Here is a 16,624-nt window from a genome sequence, read left to right as displayed (position 1 = left end):
TCCATAGCACCAATTTGCCTCCAATGCCACACTGCTCCAATTTGTGCAGCAGTCTTCCATGTGCAACAGTATCAAAAGCCTATCCAGTATCCTTCCCTGCATCCAGTTCTTTTGTGACTGCATCATAGTATCCAATCAAATTGGTCAGGCAAGACTTTCCCTTCACAAAACCATGCTGTGCCTGAGCTATAACTGAAGTCTTGTCTAGATGATCCTGCAGTGCTTCTTTAACCAGTGCCTCCATTAATTTTCCTGGAACAGAAGTTAAACTCACAGGTCTATAATTACTTGTGTCAGCCTTTGATCCTCCTTTGTGAATTGGGGTCACAGTTGCACATCTCCAGTCTATGGGTACCTCCCCTGAGTCCAAAGAAGCTCTCATAATTATGGCTAAGTGTTTGCTCACTTCCTTTGCTGCCTCCTTTAATATAACTGGATAGATTCCACCCACCCCTGGTGCCTTTTTTTATGTTTATCCTCAACAATTTCTCCTCCACTTTCCTCTCAGTTATTACAAAATCATCTAGCTCACTGCCAGAATTTTCTTCATCTCTGGCATTCCCCTTCCTGAATAACTCCTCATGTGTGAATGTAGATGCAAAATACTCGTTCAGTTTGTTAGCCACCTGAGCAGGATCCTCAATTGTTGAACCATTGATATCCAGTGGACCAATCTGATTCATCCCTTTCCTTCTAGAGTTTACATAGATAAAGAACTCTTTTCTGTTTTTCTTTGCATCCTTTGCTAAGGATTTCTCATAATCTGCCTTTGCCTGCCTAATCTCCTTTGTGACTTAGTTCCAGCTCAGCTTATATCTATCATAGGCTTCCATGTCACCCATTAATTTATATGTATCCCATGCATTTTTCTTCTCTGCCACATGTTTCATTAGTTCATCTGACATCCATTTAGGCCTAAACCTTGAACAATATTTCTTAGTTGGTATGTAAAGCCTAGTAGCTTCCAAGATAAGTACTTTGAATGCTTCCCATTTTGAATTTGCTGTTGGTAACATCAACAGTTGGTCCCACTGTATAGAATTTAAATACTGTCTCAGACCATCGTAGCCGCCTTTACGAAAGCAAAAACCCTTCCCTTTACCCCTTTATATAGTAGTTACCCCTGATGGTAGTTATCTCTTTGTGTAAATCCCACTTCAGCACACTGTGATCACTGCCACCTAGTGGTTCCTTTATCTGCTGATTCTTAATGCATGAAGAATCACTACTGGTAATCAGATCAAGAGTATTACTCCCTCTAGTTGCCTGCCTCCCGAACATGCTGATGTAGAAAACAATCATCCAATAAATCCACAAAAGCCTTGCTAGTGTGTGAGTAACCAACCCACAAATTCCAGTCAATATCTGGGAAATCTTAGCTGATCAATGAATTTCTAAAAAGTGAAAGATATCCAGAGAATGGAGCAGGCTAAGAGATCCTGAGACCTGAACCATTAGCATTTTAGCATTAATAGAGGCATTTGATGCAAGAAAGCAAGCTTATGCAGCATCAGCCAAAAAAAAAAAAAAAAAAAAAAACCCACTTCCACTTCACCCCTCTGTTCGTTCAAAATACCTGTCCAGCTGAGCCTTAAACTTATTTAGGCTATCAACCTCCACCACAAGGGATGGCAGTCTGTTCCACCAACCAACCACCCGCTGGCTAAAGGCAAATTTCCGCACGTCTATCCTACATCTGTCTTTCCTCAATTTGAATTTATGCCCTCTCAGGTGATTTTTCTGAGCTAGAGGAAGAATCCCATCAGCATTGAGCATGCTTAAACCATTCACGGCTTTATACACCTCTATCAGATCACCTCGCTGGTGCCTAGTCTCCAGACACTGTAATTTGCAAAACTTAAGCCTTTCTTCGTAAGAGCACCCCTTTGTTCCATTCACTAATCTTGTTGCCCTTCTCTGTACTCGTTCCAGCAGCTCTACATCCTTCTTGAAATGAGGCCTCCAGACCTGTATACAGTACTCTAGGTGTGGCCTGACCATTGCCTTATACAATGGAATAATCACCTCCTTATCCCTGCTGGAAAAATTCCTGTATATCATTGACAATACTCCATGAGCTACTCTTGCAGCCCGTCTGCACTGCTCAGAGAACTTCATATCTGCCTGCACAATCACCCCCAAGTCCCTTTCATTCTCTACCACTGTCAGTGTAGTACCACAGAGTTGATACGTTGCTCTGGGGTTGCTGTTTCCCATGTGTAGTACTTTACATTTGTCAATGTTAAACTTCATTTGCCACCTCTCAGCCCATCTGCTCAACCTTTCCAGATCCTGTTGCAGCAGCATAGTGTCAGTAGTGTCCTTGACAACCCTGCCAACCTTTGTATCATCTGCAAACTTGGACATTAAGCTTGATATACCATCATCAGTATCATTTATAAATACAGAAAACAATAATGGACCCAACACTGAGCCCTGAGGGACTCCACTAATAACATTAGTCCACGATGAGCAGTGTCCATTGATTACCACTCTCTGTCTTCTCCCCCTCAACCACCCCTTTATCCATAGCAGCAATTTGCCTCCAATGTCACACTGCTCCAATTTGTGTAGCAGTCTTCCATGTGCAGCAGTATCAAAAGCCTTTCTAAGATCCAAGTATATAATATCAAAGTTATTCCCTGCATCCAGTTCTTTTGTGACTGCATCATAGTATCCAATCAAGTTGGTCAGGCAAGACTTCCCCTTAACAAAACCATGCTGTGTCTGAGCTATAACTGAAGTCTTGTCTAAATGATCCTGCAGTGCTTCTTTAACCAGTGCCTCCATTAATTTTCCTGGAACAGAAGTTAAGCTCACAGGTCTATAATTACTTGCGTCAGCCTTTGATCCTCCTTTGTGAATTGGGGTCACATTTGCACATTTCCAGTCTATGGGTGCCTCCCCTGAGTCCAAGGAAACTCTCATAATTATGGCTAAGGGTTTGCTTACTTCCTTTGCTGCCTCCTTTAATATAACTGGATAGATCCCATCCACCCCGGGTGCCTTTCTTGTGTTTATCTTCAACAGTTTCTCCTCCACTTTACTCTCAGTTATTTCAAGATTCTGTAGCTTACTGCTAGAGTTGAATACACCTCTGGCATTCCCCTTGCTGAATAACTCCTCATGTGTGAATGTCGATGCAAAATATTCATTTAGTTTGTTAGCTACCTGAGCAGGATCATCAACAGTTGACCCATCAATATCAAGTGGACCAATCTGATTCATCCCCTTCCTTCTAGAGTTTACATAAGTAAAGAACTCTTTGCTGTTTTTCTTTGCATCCCTTGCCAAGGATTTCTCGTAATCTGCCTTCGCCTGCCTAACCTCCTTTGTAACTTGGTTGCATATCAACTTGTATCTATCATAGGCTTCTGTGTCATGTGTTAATTTGTAAGTATCCCATGCATTTTTCTTCTCTGCCATATGCCTCATTAGTTCATCTGACATCCATTTTGGCCTAAACCTTGAACAATATTTCTTAGTTGGTATGTAAAGCCTAGTAGCTTCCAAGATAAGTTCTTTGAATGCTTCCCATTTTGAATTTGCTGTTGGTAACATCATCAGTTGGTCCCACTGTATAGAATTTAAATACTGTCTCAGTCCATCGTAGTCGCCTTTACGGAAGCAATAACCCTTCCCTTTACCCCTAATGGTAGTTACCTCTTTGAGTAAATCCCACTTCAGCACACTGTGATCACTGCCACCTAGTGGTTCATTTATCTGCAGATTCTTAATGCATGAAGAATCACTGCTGATAATCAAATCAAGAGTATTACTGCCTCTAGTTGCCTCCCGAGCATGCTGATGTAGAAAACAATCATCCAATAAATCCACAAAAGCCCTGCTAGTGTGTGAGTGACCAGCCCCCAAATTCCAGTCAATATCTGGGAAATTAAAATCTCCCATTATAAGACTCTCTGATTTACTGGCCCACTCTATTTCCCTGTACAGTTCCTTATTATACTCATCAGAGTCATTAGGCCTATAGCACACTCCTACTCTCAATTTTGATCTCCCAATGCTTATGTCACACCAAACTGACTCAACACTGCACTGTCCAGCGATGTCGACTGGCTTCACTTCCTTGGTTTTTATGTGTTTCTTAACTAATAGCATAACCCCTCCCCCCTTCCTATCCTGTCTATCCTTTCTGTAGACGTTGTACTCCCCAAATTGCAGTTCTGCATCCCTTATATCTGTGTGACACCACGTCTCTGATATCCCAACAATATCTGCCTTTGATGTTTTGAGCAATACCTCAAATTCATCAAATTTATTTACTAAACTCCTAGCATTGGTGTACACGCAAGTATACCTGCACCTGTTTCTATTCTTAGCTACCCTAACACAACCCATGTGTTTACTTGTACCGCAATGGCTCCCAGCAGTCTCTGAAATACCATGTATCTTGTTTTTCAGGCTTCTGTTCATTTCAATAGAAGCAGTGCAAGAATCTCTTTCACCTCTGCCAGTGGCTACTGTCAATCTATTGGTCTTTGTCTCCCCCCAAGCTAGCAGTTTTCCGACCCACCTAACACTGCCTCGATAGCATCAGCAAATATTCTTGCACCCTTTCTATTTAAGTGTATCCCATCCCTGTAGAAGCAATCTCTCCTGTTAACAAGTACAGTCCAGGCTGAAAAAAATTCTATCCCTTGAGCCTTGCACAATCTTTCCAGGGCCGAATTGATCGACATCATATACTCCCTCCTATCGTGTCTGGGCAGAATTGCAGACACTTTCAAATTCAACCCTAATTTTCGGCTTTTGTTCAACAGTGACCTGTACTTGTTAAGTAATTCTGCCGGTCTCCTACTCTTAATATTATTAGTGCCAACGTGTACAACTATATCACCTTTTGTGCCCTTAAAAGATGATATTCGCTCTACAACGTCATCAACCTTTGCCCCTGGCAGACATACCCTGGTCCTGTTCCAGGACCAGGGTATGTCTGCCAGGGTATGTGAACCCTTACAGAACATGTCTGGGATGCTATGGAGAGGTGAATTGCAAGTTGCCACCCTTCCTCCAAGAATCCTGTATGAACTGAAAATGTACCCTCAAAGAGAAATGGGATTTACTGCCCACTAACTTCCTGAATAAACTTTCTGGAAGTGATGGCTTGATGTAAGAATTGTATGGCAGTGAGGGGTAATCTTTCTTCTTCTTAAGTCACTCTTGTGACTGGGAGCTCAGCAGCAATTCCTTCCATTCTTTTTTGTTGTTAACCTTCATCGTTATCTCTTGGTAAGAATTTATTCCTTAACAAAATTCTTTTTGTTAAGCTTTCATGTCATAATAAATGTCTGATCCATTTTTCTCTTCTGATTCTTAATGTCATAATGAGGGCTCTTGCCTTGCCAATCTCTTCTCAAACTTCATCATTTGTTTTTCTGTCCATCCATTTTATTTTTAACATGTATCTCCAGCAACATATTTAAAAAGCCTCCAGTCTTTTTGCTTCTTCCTTACCAAGTGTGCAGGTCTCTCCCCCATACAGGGCATACTCCAGCTATGTGTTTGTAATAATCTTTTTCTGAGCTTTAGATTCATTTTACTGGCTATTATTCTTTTTATCTTATTAAATTGAAGCTTGGCTATTCCAATTCTGGATTTTGCATCTTCCCTACATGTTCCATATTCTGTTATAGTACTACCAAAGTATTTTGTAATACTATAACAGAATAACCTATTCTGTTAATATTCTTAACCTATTCAATTTTTGTTCCATCTAAGCTTATATTTCTTGTTTTGTTTGATTATTTGTGTGCAAATATTATTTTTGTTTTTTTTTCTGTTTTTATTTTCATTTGATATTTTTTAACATTATTATTTATCATTTTCAGAATTTTGCCAAGTTCATTTTCATCTGGGACAACAAATGCAATGTCATCAGCAAATCTAAAACACAGTATTCTTTCTCCATTAACTTTTATTCCATTTTTTATTTCTTCCTTTGTTTCCTGAATTGAATTTTCTCTATATAAATTAAATAGAAGTGGTGAGAGAATGCATTCTTGCATTACTGCACTCTTTATTTCTACTATTTCTTCTTTTTCCCTTATCATAATAATTACCTTTTGGTTCTTATATAGTTTGTGTAATATCTTTATATCTTACAGGTCAATGCCAATTTTTTCTAAACAGTCGAACATTATATTTCAGTCAACTTTATTGAATGCATTTTCTCTAGGTCTATAAAGCAAATATGTAAGTTCTTTGCCAATTTCTAATCTTTTTTTCAATAGGCTTTAAGCGTAATATTGCCTCTCTTGTGCCCCTTTTTTTCCTAAAACCAAATTGGTCTTCATGGAGATTAGAGTCTATTTTAGGGTATATTCTATTTTGTATTATTTCTGCCAGTATTATGCTGCAATGTGAGACCAGACTTATTTGTTCTGAACTGTTCACATTTATTCACATTTTGTTTTTATTTTCATTTATTGGAGTGTTTTTCAGCATTTCATTTCAATATCATTATTGGAGTGATAATTGATTTTGTAAAATCTTCCAGTATTATTCCTGTTTCATATATTTGTGTGATTAATTCATATAGCACAGTTTTTGTTTCATCTCCCATGTGCTTTAGCAGTCCTGGAATACCATTATGCTCCCAGACTTTTATTATTCTTTAATTCATTTAATGCTTTTTCAAATTCATCTCTGTTTATAGTGGGCCCTGTAATATTGTATAAGGCAGTGGTCAGGCCACACCTTGAGTATTGCATACAGGTCTGGAGGCCTCATTTTAGGAAGGATGTAGAGCTGCTGGAATGAGTACAGAGAAGGGCAACGAGATTGGTGAGGGACACAAAAGGTTGCTCTTACCAAGAAAGGCTTATGTTCTGCAAGTTGCAGCATCTGGAAACTAGGTACCTGCGAGGTGATCTGATTGAGGAGTAACCTTGAATGGTATGAGCAAGCTCAGTGTTGATGAGATTCTTCTTCTTGCTCAGATTATGCACCTGAGGAACATAAATTCAAATTGAGGAAAGAAGTTGTACAACAGATGTTTGCCTTTAGTCAGCAGGTAGTTGATTGCTGGAATAAACTTCCATCTGTCATTGTGGAAGTTGATAGCCTAAATAAATTTAAAGAAGAATTGAACAGACTTTTGGCATGAATGAGGGTGAAGTGGGAAGTTTTTTTTTTTTTTTTGGCTGATGCTGTATAAGCTTGCTTTATTGCATCATATGCCTCTACTAATGCTCTGTGTGATCAAACTGATTAAGTTCTTCCCTTCTATATAGACTCTTCAGATGTCATTTCTATCTTTCTAGGATTTCTTCTGTGTTCATGAGTAAGTATCATTCTTGTCTTTTATCGACATGTTTTTACTGTTTTTGTGATTTTTTTTTGATTTCATTATTTATTCTTTTGTAAGCTTTCTCCAAATTCCCTTTCAACAATAGTTCTTCTGTTTGCATTCCTCTTCAAAATAATTTTCCGTAGCCCTCTTACACATATTAGTAATTTGGTTTCTTAATTTTTTGAATTCCACTTTTCCTACAGTGTCATTTGAATTGTTTAGTTTTCTTCTCTATTCCAGTAGCTATAATATTTCTTGGGTTATCTATGGTTTTTTTGACTCTAGTTCCTTCTTGCCCAGTGCTTTTTCAGCTACAGAATTTGCACTTGTTTTTATTTTATTCCATTTCACTTCAATATTAGTTTGATTGGTCATCTCTTCCAATGTACATCTATCTACATCTTCTTTATGCTATTAATTTTTCTTGATCTTTTGACTTTTCAGTGTTTATTTCTTAATCTTTTGTGATTTTTTTATTCTTTTGAATTTGAGCTAGATCTTCATTAAATGGTCACTGTTCTCATCAGCTCCCTGATTACTTTTGCTGTTTTTAACTTAGTTTCTGTATCTTCTTTTAATCAATATATAGTCTGTTCGATAGCTATTGGCAGTGTTTTTTTTTGTAAAAAAACAGGTGCCGGTACTCATTCTTTGCTATCAGGAAAAATTTAAAATTAAAAGGATATGTAGTACTATAAAAAATTTTTTTTTCTGATATTGTTACTTTAATAATGTTTTTATAATACAAACAACAAATTTAAGTATATAAAAAATGAGTAAAATAAGTAAAAAATAATAACATAAGTAAAAATAATTTCCTAATAAAGATTTTGTAGAATATTCCAAATTTTTATTAAGTTCTCATCCGACATTCTATGCCAGGGGTCGGCAACCTTTTTTGAGTAAAGAACTTTTTTTGATCTAATTAAAAAAAAAAAAAATAGAGAGAACCGAAGAGCCGCACCTCAGCTCAAGCAGAGAGGGAGGAGGCAAAAGTTTTTAAGAAATGGAAGAGTGGGAAGGTGTTTATTAAAAATATATATATTTTGAAATATTATTTATTAATACTGAAAAAACATAACAAACATCTAATTAGGTACAAATTAATGTGACTTTTGCTGATGACCTTCTTGAGCGAGTCTCTCAACATCGTCCGAGTATGTCATAATTAAACATGCTGAGCTTTTTCTGCGAGCAAAAATATTTGCTCGCAGAAATACATCGAATCAAAAACTGAGAGAAGTCCAAACGCAAATATTTTCAAATTTATATATGGGTCTGGTATCGAACACAATTTTGTCTGCATTTTAAACTCATCTATTGCCGTCCATTTGTGTAGAATTGCAAGGGCAGCGTTTTGCCTCTCCAAATCCTCAATTTCAGTTTTAAGGCATTTTAGTCTTGCAACTCCACATGTCCTTGATTTTTAAATCTTCTTAACTCCATTTCAACTTGTGCTTCACATGAGCTGTAAAGTTAAAGAACCGCAGCTACGTGGTAAAAGAGCTGCATGCGAGTCGCAGATTGCGACCCCTGTCCTATGCTGACTTCTTTTCTTCCTCTTTGTGTGTCGGTTGTTGAATAACATTTCTGAAGTAAACATGAATCAACATATTTTGCTGGATCGAAGCGGATCAGCAGAGGGCCTACGATTTTAAGAAACAGTAGTGAAGAAACTGTTTTTGTCATCAACAAAGCACTGGTTGGGCTGGCAATCAGATTCATTTGTGAAAATCCTCGTTCGCATTCACTCGATGAAATTGGTATCGTACTCAGAGTGTTCATCAAATTCTTCCGAAACCTTCTTATCAATTAGGTATCCATGAATTGCATCTCTTTCATTTAACTGTAACCTAATTGACAATTTTCTAACTTTGCTTTCACCAAATGCCAACAATTCATGTTTAGAAGGATTAATACCTTCGTTGTCCTCATTTTCCATCTCTCGTCATCAGTATTGTCACTAAATTTAAATTTCTTATTTTTATTGTCACTTCTTATTCGAATTTTTTTTTCCTTTTTTTTTTTTTTTTTTGAAACTGTCCAAAGTGTCTGTGTCATTTGGATATTCAGGTACTGTGACCATGTAAACAGAGGTAGGGGAAATTTATGGAAAAATGTGGATAATGTACTTCCGCGAAACAACAGATGATTATTTGTTGGGGTAAAAGAAAATCACTTTTCTAATTCTCGAACGGGGCACTTACGGTTGATTCACAAAGGTGTTCAACCCACGACCTGCAAGGAAAGTGAACTGAAACAGCATTTTAAATTTTGTTAATTATCAAAAAAATTCTCATTAAATGTTTTGTTCAGTAAATGTAATTGTGTATTGTACTTAATAAAATTTTCGAATATTTTAAATTTTTCTTTTACATGCAACAAGATATGGAAAATGTAACACACTAAAGAAATCTAACTTTGAATTTTTTTGAATGTGGTCACTGTACGGGAAAAGGTGGACACCGCTGCAGTAGTAGGTGGGCCAGGGCCCATTTGGAATACACCTTGATCTGCTCACTCTTGATTAGCGCGACTCCTCCGTAAGTGGGACAGGTGGTCGGATAAGTTTTACCAGGTACCACTAAGTTGTAGAATTCTTTAGCTCTCTTAATTCGTGCAGCAGCACTAATTGCCTAAATTGCCTTAAGGCCAGAAATGCGAACAGTGTGTACCGAGTTAATTCTCTCCTAAGCTGTTTGCTATATGAAAATTTTCTTCGCTCAACGGAAAGTATTTTAAATGTAATTTCCAAGGGGAAGTCAAAATAATTCGCTATAAAAGGACTTCGTTAAACAGAGGTCCAACTGAGTAATTTAGAATTATAAAAATGGTTATACAGTTTTATATAGTAAATATCTTAACAATAGACAGTAAAAAATGCAAATTTGGTTAAATAATTTTAAGCTTATTTAAATAGTAGGTAAACATGTGAAAAAAATTTACGGAATATTACAAATTTTGAAGTGCACTGCATCCAAATGTCACACGTCACTGTCAATAAAGGTGCCGGTACACCGTACCATTGCGTACCATCCCAAAAAAAGCACTGGCTATTGGTGTCTCAGGAACTTTCCATATGTAGTTTCTTCTTTTTGGTGTTTGGAAGAGGGCATTTGTAATATTTTGTTTTTTGTTTTACAGAATAACACTAGTTTCTCTCTCTCTCTCTCTCTCTCTCTCTCATTTCTCTTGCAAGTCACTATGTTGCACTATTGTATTTTCCATATTTTAATTTAAAATTAGGGGCAACACCTACTTGTCCTTCTCGTTCACTGGAATAAATGACTCTGTGGACTCCACTACAGAAATCTCAATACCCTTTTCATCTGGTTTCACTTATTCCCAGGATGCTGATTTCCAGTCTATCTGTTTCTCTCAATGTTTTTCAGTTTTCCCACTTCAAGTAGTGTACTTACATTCCATCTTCCAATGTTAATATGTTCTTTCTTTTTATGATCCTTTCTTCCATTACCAGGATTTTGCATGATAACAACCTGAGAAGTCTGGTCTCTTCTGCCAGGCATGATTCTTTCATTGAAACCTTCATCACTAAGATTTATTCTTTTGTTTTGGGTTTTCATTGCTACTTTTTCTCATGGCGCCTCCGTAGCCAGGTGGGAAGGAGCAGCAGTGCGTAGCACACGCTTCTTGATTAGACCGGGGTTCGAGCCCGTCACCACCAAATACAGAAGATGCGGAAAGGTCAGGGAATGACCACCGCATTTCCCGGAGCAATATGGCCTTAGTTGCTAATGCTCCTAAAAACCAAACAAAACAAACAAACAAACAAACAGCTACTTTTTCTAGGGAAGATTAATGTAGTAGTTTCTCCTTGCTTTCCACATCACAGTTGAAGAGCCAGTTGCCTGAATGTGTCAGGGTTGTCTCTTCATCCTGCATAAGAGCCCTTCCGACATCATTTGGTTTTGGCCTCAAGCTAGTACTGGTAGTGCTGTGGTCCATCACAAGGGATTTTGATCAGATTTCCTTCCCTGGGTATCTGTCTTAGTCTTGCTCCTACCCCCTGGGCGCCTCCATAGTCAGGTGGGAAGGAGCAGCAGCAGTGCGTAGCACACACTTCTTGATTAGACCGGGGTTCGAGTCTGTCACCACCAATTACGGAGGATGCGGAAAGGTCAGGGAATGACCACCGCATATCCCGGAGCAATATGGCCTTAGTTGCTAATGCTCCTAAAAACCCAATAACAACAGCTCCTACCCCATGAAGACCTATTCACCCTGGGAGCCCCTACTGGTGACATAGCTCTTACGGTTGTCAGAGTGCACAAGGCCCCCCCCCCCACCTCCAGCATTCTATTAATTTTTTGTGTGGCTCTTACATATGAATTTTATGTTATGAAATTCATATTTTTTTTATTTTTTTATTAGTTGATGATTATTCTTTCTTAATAATTGCACACCCATTCTGTCTTGTTACAGTTACACACAGTTATAGTGGTGGTGATGATGATGAGATGTTTCTAAAAATGTGTAACCTTTTGGGTATATGTGTGCAAAATTAGCAATGGAAAAATTTTATAGCTTTTATATCCCTCCTCCCACTTCTTTGTTGTAATATTTGTGCACTTACTTCCTTTGCTATCCACTTTTTAATAAAATATAAAATATATAACATATAAAAGCTATTCAGGGCAATTTTGAAATTTTTGGCCAAAGTGGAGAAGTAAGTTATACTCACCAAAACAGAAAGAAAAAAAAAAAAAAAAAAAATCACATAAACACAGGTCTTTGAAAGCTTTCTTTGAGCTCCTCACCACTCAAAAAATGTTTTTCATGAAGGATCTCTTCATATGTCCAAATATAAAACAATCCAACAGAGCCAAAACCAGGCTATATGCGAGGTGAGACAAAACTCTCTACCTTAGCAGTCTGCAGTTTTCATCTTGAATCATGCAATTCAGTACATGTGGAAACTTTATGCGTGTTAAATTCCAAATAGGGGAAAGATTGAGTGGGAGTTTTATGTTTAGTACGTTAAATGACGTATGTTGCTGAAACCATTCAATAACTAGTGCTTCATTTTGGAGAATTTTGTAATTAGACTCTAATTTAATTATTGTGATAACTGAATTTATTAATGGGTTATGATTGTAGGAACGGATACATTGTGTTAACTCTGTATTGGGTAGGTTAGATTTAAAACTATTAAAATGGTAATATGCGCATGTATTAGAGATTTTAGAAGTACCAAATTTTGTCATAGTGCTCCCAATGTAACAGGCCTTACAGTCCAATTGGCATTGAATTAAATATATGATATTATTGTAATCCTGCGCGGTGTATTTGTGTGTTGTTCTATATGAATTAAACTTGGAGCCTAATTTATTGTATGATGAAATAATCATGGTTATATTTGTGTTTGTAAAAATCTGTTGGAGTTGTTTTGTGCATTGTCTGTGATAAGAGAGGACAATTTGGGTTTCTTTACCACAATAATTGTTGCGATGATTGCGGTTATTAATTCTGTTTTCAACTCTGGAAATGGTCTCTTTTATTAACTGTAATGGATATTTTTAGCTATGAATTTTTCCGTAAGGTATTTTAGTTCTATAGATAAATCATCTTGTGTATAGCTATATTTAATGGCATTGTGAATTTAGTTAAAAAGAACTGCTTCTTTAATGTATAAAGGATGATGTGAATAAAAATGTAAAAATTTACCCGTATGTGTTTTCTTCCTATAAATCTTGGTAACCTTGTACCAACTTTATAAATAGTATGGTTTAAAAAATTGTGTTATCTATTTCCGTTTCAAGGGTGAATTTAAGTTGTTCGTGTATTGTGTTAAATGTATTGAGTAGCGTGTCGATGGAATTCTTATTACCTATTAAAAGTATGTCGTCCACATATTTCATATATAATTTTATGTTAGAAGGAAAAAGGTTGAAATACGTTCTGTTCGATAGAAGCTAAATAAATCTCGGACAACGGGGCTGATATACCCAGACCCATAGGGAGGCCATATATCTGTTCGTAAACTTTGTCTTGAAACTGAAATTGCTTTGTTTTAGGTAAGAATGACGTAAGTTCTAAAATACTATTAATACTTAGGTTAGTACATTTTATCTTATCATTTGATTTGCTTATCATTTCAAAAGGTGATAATGTGGTTAATAATTCTTTTAAGGCTTGTAATGTAGCTTCTATATGTACATTCGTGTATAAGGAAACGACATCAAAGGATGCGAGAATATCACTATATCCATATCACCTCCATTATCATTACAGATAGCTGAAATGATAATGGAGGTGATATGTTCATGTGCTTGTTTGGTGTTATATACCTGAAACCTGGAAAACCTCATAAGAGGTGAGATAATTTTTATAAGAAATGTTGATAAATTTGCATATGCGGAATGTTTGAATGATTCGATGGGACGTAGAGGATAATCCTGTTTATGCAATTTAACAATACCGAAAATGTGAGGGAGGACATTGTTGCGTATGTTTATCTGTTGAAGGGTGCGTAAACAAATTTGCTTATCATTTCTAAGTCTCCTTAATGTCACATCTAATTTATTCTTATGTTTATTAATATTAAACATGTCATTTATTCTATATGTCATTGCATCTGAAAGAATATGCAACATTTTATCTATATATGTGCTTTTATCAATAATTATAATGGTGTCCCCTTTATCTGCTTTCTGTATTATGATGTTGGGATTCCTCATTAATGTCTGTATATCGACTAGTTGTTGACTAATATTAGACTTATTAGTTAATTGAGAGTTGAAAATGGCATTAGTTTTATGAATAATCCGATTTCTGTCTGGATGGTTATCAAGTTTGGTTTGTATCTCAATTATTGCATCTTTAATAGGATAGTTATTACAACTTATAGCAAAATTAAAGCCATATTCTGAACTGGGTAGTTCTGTGGTTGAAAACAATTGTGTGGAGATGTTTACAACAGATATTTTTTGTGCTCCGATTTCCTTCTTAGAAAGTGAATCCCATTTCTTGGAATGTCTCTGTGTAATATAATTAACTGTTGATTTAATTCGTGTGTTATTGTGGTTCATGAATTGAGATCAAGCTGTGTGCTAACATCTCTTTTTTGAGTTCAAATTTAAGGTAGTGTATTTTTTGTAAAAGGTGATATTTCTCCCTAAATCTTTTCCCCAATTCTATTTTGACTATTGTCATAACTGTCCTGTGAATGATATGTGGGTATTTCTTAATCGTGTTCTTGGCGCATATACGAGCAAACTATGTCTTCGGAACTATGTCTTGTGCAAGACATTTTTTGAGGAATAAAATATGAAGCTTACTGAAAAAATATTTAACCAATAATCCAGAGTAATGAAATTCCTTATCGTGCATATCTGAATGCATTGAGGGATTAAGAAAGGAATGATAGACGTGCAGAAGAGGTGTAAATATGTTGTTAACGGATATTTACTAAATCGACTAATCACAAGTTTTAGGAACTTCCTTATGTGCTGTGGTATAATGACTAATGTTTTAAGATAGTGTAGCTTAATTTTCAACGCTCACCTCTTGAATGATCTGCTTGGATGTGATGTGATTATAGAAGACACTTCTATAATCACACTTTTTGCTGCAGTGATGCAACAAGTACAATGCATGCACCCAAGAAAACTCAATTGTACGCAACAAGTTGCGGTGACGCGCTGCGTTATACCATTATATCAGCATAATGATTAATACACGAGTGACTATGCCAAAATCTACAGCCCAGCGTTCAAAGGAATATCGTGAAAGAAAGAAAGGGAAGTTGGACAACAATGTGAATCCAGATGAAATTGAACAAGTGTTTCATTATGCCTGGGAGTTCCCAAACTGTACCCAAAAAACTCGAGCTGAAATAATGAAGGAATATCATGAATGGAAGAAAAGGAAATTAGAAATTCAAACTGTTCCGAATAATAATGAAATTCAACCACAAAGTTCTACTGTGCCTGATACTTATCAAGAATCTAAAACTCCAGCAGAATGAATGAAGGAATATTGTGCACAAAAAAAAGCGAAATTAGAAATGGCTAATAATGAGATTCCTGATTACATCCCTATAGTGTCTACACGAGCTGACAGTGAGTTTGAAAAGCTAGTGTACAAAAACCCATTTGGATTTAGTTGTAATGTTCGTGATCGTTTATGGTTTCACTTAGATTTGAAACCATTTCCAACAACTTCATATGAATTACTTCAAAATGAATTTCATTTACAAGAAGTGAGTACTTTCATGACATGCAATACATCATACTTCATTAAAAAAGGGATGGGTACCAACTATGGCAATGTCAAATGGATTTATATATCCAACATATCCTACTCATTTACCTCTACTGGATGTTGTAACTGAGTGTTTGATATCACCACGATTACCCTTTATGCAAATTCATTGTTATGTTATGAACGTGGACAATATGGGATCGTCAATTACCTAGAGAATTAGATGATGATTATGCCATTAATGTACATATAAAATGAAGACTCATACATAAATCATCACATTTACAAGGATCTGTGCAGAAGCAAATAGTGAAAATATGGTTACGGTATTTGATAAATTCACCTTTGTATAAATTCTATGGCATAAAAGTGAGTGACGATTGATGATAGTGAACATTCAGATGACATTGTGGAACCTGTCAACAATGATGATGAACTATTGTTAATTCAACAACAAACATTATTATGGTCTGAAGATAAATATTTATGTATAGCACCGGGTCAGAAATCATCCTCAACAAGTTTCATGTTTGATATAAAAGCAGAACTTTCTTTTCCAGTTATATATTTGGGAAAATTTAAAAATGGATTGAGATTACTCCCTTTATGATGGCATCGAGTGAAATTCATAGATCTGATCGTCGTGAAATAACCCCCAACATTTGCTATATATGGTAATGAAAATTATGTGAATGCGTACCGCAGAAAATTTTCAAATTGCATTTAAATCAGTAGGAATAACAGCTAACATTACTCGTTCTATTTTGGAATCAAAAGAATTTATAAAGAAGCCATTTGAGATTGCTCCAGAATTATGGCATTCACTACAATTTCATGAATTATTACAAGTTTTGTAATAATTTATGAAATTATTAGTACATTTTCTAAAATTCTTACAAAAATAGGCAATGGAGAAGCATTATTACTAGATGAACGTAATTATAGAATCGAGATATGTTACCAAAGAAGATGCTACTAATTTATGTCCGCAAGGGATTCGGCTATTTTTATGAAAAAGTTACGTAAATGCCTATAATACAAATGCTTTAGTTGCAGATGAACCCCATTAAGTGGTTGCACAAGATTTAT

This window comes from Mastigoproctus giganteus, chromosome 13, assembly GCF_048544385.1.
Source record: "Mastigoproctus giganteus isolate SK-2022 chromosome 13, ASM4854438v1, whole genome shotgun sequence".
In the NCBI taxonomy this organism is placed as follows: Eukaryota; Metazoa; Arthropoda; class Arachnida; order Uropygi; family Thelyphonidae; genus Mastigoproctus; species Mastigoproctus giganteus.
The sequence above is the reverse complement of the archived record's forward strand: the minus strand, read 5'-3'. Positions refer to the sequence as shown.